This window comes from Capsicum annuum, chromosome 2 (assembly GCF_002878395.1).
Source record: "Capsicum annuum cultivar UCD-10X-F1 chromosome 2, UCD10Xv1.1, whole genome shotgun sequence".
NCBI classification, from domain to species: Eukaryota; Viridiplantae; Streptophyta; class Magnoliopsida; order Solanales; family Solanaceae; genus Capsicum; species Capsicum annuum.
The window spans coordinates 25,512,678-25,522,839 of record NC_061112.1 but is presented as its reverse complement, the minus strand read 5'-3'; positions in this window follow the sequence as shown (position 1 = coordinate 25,522,839).

The following is a 10,162-nucleotide window of genomic DNA, read 5'->3' as shown; positions in this document are numbered from 1 at the left end:
ATCGCAATTGCATTTTACTCTGCATTTTGGATCAACCATAAAATATCGACCTTAAATTCCATAAGGAAACTCTCTTGGATCTTTGAACCCTTCACAAGATTCACAAGAAATGCTTTATTGCTCAAACTTCTAAACTCGATATCACAGTTCCTTGGTGGAACATAAAGTCCACTCTTATCCTTGTATTCCTCTTTCCTCCTCTAGTCGCCATCACTCTCTCAACTTCTATCCCTATACCTGTCTCTATAGTAGTTCTGACCTTGCTTCTCTTGCCTCAAGTTCTAAGTGCCTTTATTAGAACCTTTGCTATTGGCCTGAAAACCCATTATTTCTCTATACAAATACTTTGCTTCCTCCTCAAAAATAGATTAATCAGGTCTAGACGCATTACCTTGAGAACTTACTACATTTATATTTTTTTATCCCATTGCTACAAACTACTTAGTAAGTAGGTCAATCTCAGTTCTTAGTTATGCAACCACATAAGCTACTATCTCATCCAATGCTCTCTTCTCACCGAAAGCACCAATCACATAAGTACTGATTGATACATCTACCTCCTGATTATGACACCCTCAATTAGTTTTCATGATTTCGTCAAAGATTTTCATGGCTTGATCCTAATGAAGACTCATAAAATATCCACTTACAGTAGTATCAGCAAAACCTTGGTATTTGAATTAAAGGATATGTAAAATATATCAGGCAAGTTTCTCACCATGATTCTGTGATTTCAAACATTCATCAGCTTCTTCTTGAACCTTAACCATGTCTTATGTATTGCCTCTGAATGTAATTTTCTAATGTTACACATCTCATCCTTCAATAAAAAAAATCTTATAGGGTGGTAAAAATTAATCCAAGAGCTATGTACTCTACTAATTCCATGTAGTTATAAACCTACTACGCAATTATCCTAACCATAAAGTCGCTTCACCTATCAGAGAGAATGGGAAAAACCTCATTCATTTAGCTTTCTAATTCACACCAGGCAAATTATGTGAAGTGCAAATCCCCAAAAAGTTCATGCAGTACATGTTTGCATCATCAGTAAGCAAACCACCAAGAAGTTACTTCAAGTTCAGCAACTAGATAATTATGCTCATAATAAAAAATTCATCCCTGGGAGAAATTTTAGAGGAATGATTGTACCTATTTTAATAGGTTTAACATACCCCAAATTATTTTCTAGATCATAATAAACTAGCAGATACTGATGAACTGGCAATTGAACTCTGCTCCTTCTAATTCAATCTCTATCAAATACTGCTCAAAGTTTATTCTTTAGTCTATTCCTTTCTTCTATAGCTTCACTATGGGCATTTTCCTACCTGGCATTTTCTTCCCTATTAAATGATCAATGACCTGCTCTATAATTTCATTAACACTATATGGAGGTGGTTGGTTTAATATTGTTGGGTTATCATGAACCCCTTCATGCAGGTCTCCTTGATCATAAGATTATTCCTTCTTCATCTTATGATTTTGTCGTAAGGTTCATTCAAGTTCAGGATCCAATGGAATCAAGGGATTGGTTTGACTCCGAGTACTAGACATACACCAACATGTGTCCTAGAAATTATAAATAACCAGGAATTAACAAAAAAAACCCAAAAAATTCATCAAATGCAATTAATCCATAATACATCACCTAAATAACACCTTCAAAAAATTATAATGCGGTTGTATGCTAAATTTAGAACCCAACTACGTTTGGGTTGATCTATCAAAAAATGATTAACGAAATTAGAAATTGCATAAATAAAGGAGGGGGGGTCTGCAAAAATAAATGTACCAGTAACAATTGTTGGCAATTAGGGTTGGGGTCAATATGACATGAGTACTAGGATTATATTCCCCCTAACTTCATAACTCCATGGAATTTTTGTGGTTGTCAAATTATCTTGATGTCTTACATGAAAAATTTTAAAATTTATGTATCACCTAACCATATCTCAACCTTGGTTTGGGTGAATTTTGCTTATTTCTTATCTATACCAGAGTGTCTCCTTACTAACCCTTGTTTCATGATCTCATATTAACTATCTTTTCTTAGTCTCAAGTTAATTATATGATGGTAGATAACTTCAAATTACTGTTGTGATCTCCTTTTTCTAATATCTACCATTCTATCAAGAAAGTATTAAATATTAGTGAGTTCCTAATGTTTGCAACTGTTAATAAAACAATAAAAATAGAGGAAACCCCAGTACATACAAGAACACTCTTCTAGAATGACTTTGCACTTAGCCCTCTTTATTAATCCATCAGGGTTGTCACAACCTTGGTTATGGTATTTAACTATTTAGGTTTGTAAGAGCAATCATAGATTTCATATATTGAAGCATAACGATGAACTTATGAAGAATAAGAATGCAAACCCAAAATCTCAAATTACTTGTAAACCCTAAAAGCTAAGAACAATAATTCCAAGATCAATATTGTATCTGAGAAGTCAAAATAGTGTCAAAAGTGTATAAACCGCACGCACTATTGTAAAAGAGCCCAAACTAATCATAAAACAATGTAGGAGTATTTATAAATATGAAACAAAACCTATCCTAAATAATGTAGGAAAGTTAGGTCGGCATAAACTCACGATTAGTAGGTTGAGTAGTAGGGACAACATACCAATTGTAGATTGACTAGTGGAAATCAGAGTAGACTTTGATCTTTCAAAATCTCAAATCACTAATATTTTCACAATTGGTAGGTAGTACCTTCCAATCATAGATTGACTAGTAGAAATAAGAATCCCAACTCACTAATCAACTCATCTTTTGTCTGTAATACCTACAAATATTAGGTTGACAATTAGAAATCCAAATCAACTTGCAATCTTCATAATTCCACCTACTACTGCTACTCACGATTCATGGGTTGACCTACTAATCTTAGGTAAACTAGTAAGTTGCTTTTTCACCACTTCTTCATCCATTTTCTCTGTCTTTGCTTTGAACCTTGTTTTTCTATAAAAATCAACACAAACACATATCATATCCAATAATAATAATTATGTTCCTGTATAATTTTCATTTTTTTAGCATCGAGAGTGCCATGAGACCATGGCACATCACTACTTTGGATTTTTAAAAAATTGACTCATTGGTCTTTGGAACCACATCATTTAACTTCTCTGGACACTTTCTCTTTTCATTTGATAGTTCATCATTCCCCTTTAATTGGGGTCTTCATCAAAATAAACAAAAAATTTACCAACAGTCTGACCACTCCTAATGATAATGGCTATGATGTGAGCATAATTCTGAGGATTAGTAACCATGTCTCTAGGCAATCCACCATTTGGACTTGCATTGAGATGAGTCAAGATTTTACCTGCTTGGGCTTCAAGTTGTTCGATAGAGGCCGAATGAGATGTCCCCATTTTGTTGAGTTATGAGAAATCATTTTTCAACTTTCTCAATATCTTATCTCTTCCTTCAACACCCATTAAGATACAAGAAAGTACATCTTCACTTTTAAACTTCTTTGGGTCAATGAAACTTAACTCTTTACCCTTGGACCTATTGTATAAAGATACATACCAGTCAAAAACTCTGTCCTTATCTTTCCAATCTCGGTCTCTATGACAACCCCTATCATTCAAATCTCTATGATGATCCATTTTTTTTAATATTGATTCCCACCTTGCCTTTGATTGGTGGAGAGGGAACCCCCTGATTTGATCGACAAGAATCAAATTTCTTCATAAAGAGACTCCACTTTCTCATCATCATAAGCTTTAGCACTCTTAGAAGCAATAATTTTGAATACCTTTTAAGGAGCTCCCATTAAATATTCGGTGAGAAGATTAAGTTGAGTCATTATTTTTGCTATGTTCTTATCTATTTCCTCATCCTTTATTCTTTGATCTTAGACTACAAATGATGCAGAGGAAGCCTCCATGGACACCTCGGTATCTCTTTTATGCTAACCTCTACTTTGCTTGGTCTCTTGATCCAACAAAGTTGTCGCAATACCATAAGTTTGTTTGATAAGAGATCCTCCAGCCACATTATCAGCTATTATCTTGGTCAATTGATCTAATGTGCTATAGAAGATTTGAAGAAATATTTTCACTGGCACCTCATGATTTGGGCATCATATTATCTTATTGTTGAATTATTTCCAAGTTTCTTATAATGGGTCGCCATTAAGTTTGCAAAAATTGATTATTTCATCCTTTAGTTGCAACATTTGAGAAGGCGAAAAGTACTTATCAAAGAATGCTTTCACAAGCTCATTTCATGAAGTGATAGATAGAGTGGGGAAAGACTACAACTGTAAGAATAATTCTCCTATCAATGAGAATGGGAAAAGATGCAAATGAATTAATTCTTGAGATATGTGGGATATGTGAAATGGAGAACACATTTTGATGAAATTCTTCATGTGTTGATTGGAATCCTCATAGGCTTGACCCCCAAAGAATTATTTAATTTAAAGCAAATGAAGCATCACACTAGTAATGTAAAATATATCATTTCCTTTCATTATTGAATACGAATAACAGTAGCTCGACAAGGCGTGGGTTCATGCATTGTTATTTTTTTATTTTTCCAAATTTAGATAGAAGTCATGGTTAGAATAGATTTATGGGTATTAGTGTCAATTTGTCAATCAAACACCAAATATCACAAATGGATTCTTTCAAAATCCTCATACGTATAACACTTTTACCAATCTATGGCCTCAATTAACATCCTTGTGTCTAAGAGATTCCATTAAATAAACTAATTCAAGTAATTATTTATGCCCATTCCTCACCCATATCCCTATCAAGGATGATATAATTTCAAAGGTAACTAGGTTTCGTAACCCCCAGTTAATAGTTAAAATATGGAATAAATTTAAAACCCACATCAAATAGCTAATTAGGAAGAAAAAGAAATAAAACCCATGCACTAAACACAACCTACTCAAGCATAACTCCAACATGAAGAATTAGCTACCCATAGAGAGTGAAAGTAGAGATATACCCAAATTTCCTTCAAATTGATCCATAGAAAGTAAAGAGAATACAGTATTTATTTTCAATAAAAATTACTAATTCTTTACTTAAGAGTCTCTCCAATGTTTCATAGCTTGTAGAAGTACAATAATAATTAAATAATAATGAAAATAAATTGGAAACTCTTTTTTTGACCACCAATTCCCATTTTTTATATATTATAAAAATGCCACCACACTTTTGATCTACTTGAGCAGATCTAGAGTAGATTTAGTGGATATTGGGTGCACCTTGGGCATAGATGATATTGGTTGGGCCATTTGCCCACTTGTTTGTGTGGGTAGCCTCCCGAGACATACACAAGAACTTTAACACTCTTTTTCTTGCATATTTAACCTCTAATTGACTTGAGTGGCTTGCTCATATTCATTTTGAACCTTTACTTGTACCATTATACATGATATTAAAACCAAATTAATGTAAAAGCATGATATTTTAGGCATAAATTGTGCTATTAAGTCATTAGATTGATGACTTATCAATGGTTTTATAAAGGGGTGATGGTGGATTCCTAAAAGATTAAGGTAATTAAGAAAGAAGTACCTTTTTTATGTCGAATAATTATGAGGAGATATTCAAAGGCTCAAGATATTGTTAACCACGACTTCTATTCTTTCTCTACTAGTGGATAATAAGTATTTTATAGTTTGTTTTTTAGGTTTAACTTCTTGGATTAGGTGTCATGTTAATGCAGGATAAGTATGTTATTGCCTATGCTTCAAGGAAATTGAAGCATCATGAAAAGAACTACCCGACCCATAATTTGGAGCTGGCAGTGGTGGTGTTTGCACTAAAGATTTAGAGGCACTATCTTTATAGCGTCACGTTTAAGGTCTTCATAGGCCACTAAAGTATGCAACATGTGTTTACTTAAATGATTTGAATCTAAGGTAGTGGAGATAAATGAAAATTCTAAAGGATAGTAATGTAACTATTTTGCATCATCCTAGAAAGCCTAATGTTGTGGCAAACATATTTAGCAAGAAGACTATAGGTATGGGTAGTTTTTCCTTTTTGAGGGTTTCTAGGAACCCTTCGGCTAAAAAGTTTCAAACTCTAGCATCACAGTACATATAGTTTAGTGTTTCACATAGGTTTCTAGGTTAGATTAAATCCCAATAATTTGGATACAAGAAGTTGAATGCACTTCAGAATAAGGTGGCAAATGGAGAGTTGGGGGACGCTACTTTTGACATGGAAGGGGCGTTGTAGTTTAAGGAAAGGATATTTTTTTCTTGGGTAGGAGATTTGATTCGTGATATAATTTTTGAAGACCATGGTATTGTTATTCTATTCATTCGAGCATAACCAAAATGTACTGTGACTTGAGTTAGCTTTATTGGTAGCCTAGGATGAAGAGAGACATAGTGGAGTATGTGCCCAAGTATCTCAACTATCAGTCAGTGAAGTATGGGCATCAAAGACCCATTTGATTGCTTTAGAAATTCTAATGCCTTAAAAGAATTGGGCGAATATTGCTATGGATTTTTTGTAGTTCTTTTTAAGACCTTAGAAAAATATGAATCCATTTGTGTGATAGTAGAGAGATTGACAAATAACTCACTTCTAGTCAGTTCGAGTAAACTAGTAAAAATCTACACTAAGGAGATAGTGAGGCTTTATGGAGTGCCTCTTACTATCATTTTTTATTAGGGAAAAGTATAATTCTAAATTTTGGGACAGCCTGCATGATGAGTTGGGCTCAAGGATGACCTTTAGCATAACTTTTTACCCTCAAACCAATCAACTATCAGTGACGATAATATATGAGCTAGGGTATATGTTAAGCGCCTATGTGATTGAATGTTTTGGTCACTAGCACCTTTTCTTTTCTTTGTGTAAGTTTTCATTCAACAATAGTTATTCACTCCAATATTAGTATGGCACCATTTGAGGCATTCTATAGAAGAAGGTGCAAGTCGTCCATTGGATGGTCTTAGATTGGAGATGTTAAACCTTTAGGTAATAACGTTGCAAGTGAGGCTAAAGAATAGGTAAGGTTGATTCAGGCCAAGATTTTGGCTGCTCAAAGTAGACAGAAAGAGTTGTGGACTATAAGGTGATAGAAGTGACTTCAAGGCTGGCGAACAAGTTTTCCTCAAAGGGTCTCTTATGAATGGTGTCATGATATTGGTAAGAAGGGCATGCTCAGCCTTTGATATGTTTGATTATTTGAGGTTCCTAAGGATATGGCCCAATTATCCGACGACTAGAATTGTTGCCAGGATTGTTGGGAGTTTATCTAGTGTTCATGTGTCCTTGCTCAAAAGGTACCATGGAGATGGTAATTACATTATTAAACAATACTCAATTTTATTAGATAAGAATTTAGCTTATGAGTAGAAGCCGATGGTAATTCTAGGTTGGGATTTTTGGATATTGAGGGTCAAGGAAATTTGTTCAGTCAAGGTTCAATAGAAACCATATATAGTTGAAAAAGATACTTTAGAAGCTGAGAAGGACATGTGGGACAAGTACCCCAACTTGTTTGAGGATACAAGTACTCTAGTCTTTCTTTGTTTCAACTTATTTTTATTATTTATTCATTCGGGGACGAACAATGGGTAAATTGTTATATATTGTAACGACTCTTTTCATCATTAAATGTGAACCTTATTTGAAAATCTTGACTAAGATTCTCCATGGTATTTGCAGTTATAATTTTTAGGCTAGTCTAGTGTCAAGTAAAATCTGAGCATATCTAGAGCAATCCAAGAATGAATTAGGCAAATGTTGTAGTGCTTATTTTGGTTTCTTCTTAGCTAAGACAATAAGGATCCTATAGGACTTTTAATAATTAAATTAAGGTTAACCGAACTCCTAAAATGGACTGCAATGTAAAGGGATTGCTTGGGATGTCATGGATTTAAGTTATGTTGTAAAGAAGGGAAGTTTTTGAGGAAAATGGAGTTTCTGCCTCATCCATGTCTCTATAGAAACGTGCATTTCACTAGACATGCCCAAAAGAGGAATAACTCCTACTATAGTGAGCAATTAATGTGATCGATATAAATATTGCTATAGTGACATATGCTGCTTTAGTGACGTAAGTAATTGTTTTAAACCCCAACCCCCCCCCCTAAAAGGAATATTTTTCTGAAAAATATTTGGTGCTTTGGCAGTGGCGATATGGGTGAAACTCATCAATTTTTCATCATTTTCCTCTGTTAAGGTAAGAAATTCATCTTCGTTAACTAGCAAATTGATAAACTAGCCATAGAATTATTAGTTTATGATGTTTGGGAAAGGTTAAGGGCTGTTTTTAGTTGGTTATCTAATACAAAGGAGAAATTAAGCTGTAAAAATTTTTAAATTTTGGTTAATGTTGTTAAACTACTCTTGTATGATGTTAAATCAGTAAATTTCCATGAAATTGATAGTTTTAGGTAAATTATGGAAGAAAAGCACTAGAACATGGAGGGGATAATCATGAAGTTGGCCTTAGGGGTTGGGAATGAGTTATAATCCCCAATGGAATAGGTCATTGCATTTGTTAGTGTTTTGTATTTGTCTCTAGACTGAAGGAAAGCAGAAATTCCACAGAAAGGCAAAACTCTGGCCTAGTAGAGTCGTGCAATCTTGGATTATATTAGTTAATGATTACTTAATTTAATCCAACTTGTGTTATATGTGCATGTTAACTATTTCTTTGTATTGCTTGTTGATGGATGTTGTTAGCTATTATCACATTCACTAAGCTAATATATAAAACTTGTGAATATTATAAGTGTTGGTTGTTGTCACTGTGTTGTTTGATTTCTTATATATATATATGTATGTATGTATGTATATATATATATATATATATATATATGTATATATATGCATATATATACACACACTCACAAACACACATACATATGTATACCATTATTGATTATAGAACGTTTTTGAATTTGGATATTCTCATGTGATATTGGTGGAATAAGGTTGACAGGCTCTTGCATCTTGGATTTAGTACATGGATAGAATTTATCCCCTACAGGTCATGACTAATGGGCAACTGAATGACCTTGGAGTATATGTACAAGGTACAGGTGAGTTTGATGGTTCCATTAGTGAATCGGGGTAATATGTATTGTTCTTTTACTTTGATGATTCACTTTACTTTACTTTACTTTACTGCATATCAATTAACCTCTTTTGCCATTTTGGTAAGGTTGTTGATAATGCTCTAAGTGTTACTTATTGTGTTAAGGAATAACAGAGGTGAGCATGTATTAACTTGTCGTACTGTGTTATGGTTAAGTGTTCATATTTCTCATCTTGGGTTGGCCAAATGATCCTACCAATGCACTATTGTTTTCTTGTGTACTGATATTACACACTCTCTTACTTGTGACTGACTCTAGTGTGTGATTCAAATTCAAGGGTGAGCAACATCTTTTAGGCTACCATGGATCCTTCTATGTGATAAGTATTTTTTTCTGGACTCATGCCTTTTCTTTTAGTTTTTGGGGTTGTACCCCCTTCTTCACAATCTGTAGTACCTTTGCTACCTCAATTTTTGAATCTTAGGAATAGGTATTGTTAATGTTCTGCATTTATTCTAGTTTGTTTTAGATATTGAATCTCTTCTCGAATCATTTATTGGTTAGATTTCCTTATTTCTTAAAGTGTTGGTTAATGCTTATTGGGTACTACTTTTCCCATCGGAGAATGGGATAGGTGTCATTCATGTCCGATTTGGGTCATGACACTTTGCTTCAAAATCAAGTTTGGCTCTTCAGTTTGAATAATAAATGTTCTCCCCACTTTATGTTATGTAATATCTGATTACCCATGATATTTTTAGTTTTCCATCTATGTAAAACATTTTTCTATTTTATACAATATGTATTTTTAATCATTGGTATTTATAGTTTTTATTTACGTTCCTTAATTATTTTCAGTTCAAACATACAAGGAAACAGAATTTATAAGCAAAATATTACTTTTATATTTTTCTTCAAATGGAGGTGGGGGACGGGGAAATAAAGAAGGAGATAATAGTTCGGAGAATCAAACCCTCACAAATAAGGTAAAAGTTCATGTAGCCAACAAACTGAGCTACTAAAATTTTACATGTCTTATATATATATATATATATATATATATATATATATCTTTATTTCCCCGTCCCCCACCTCCATTTGAAGAAAAATATAAAAG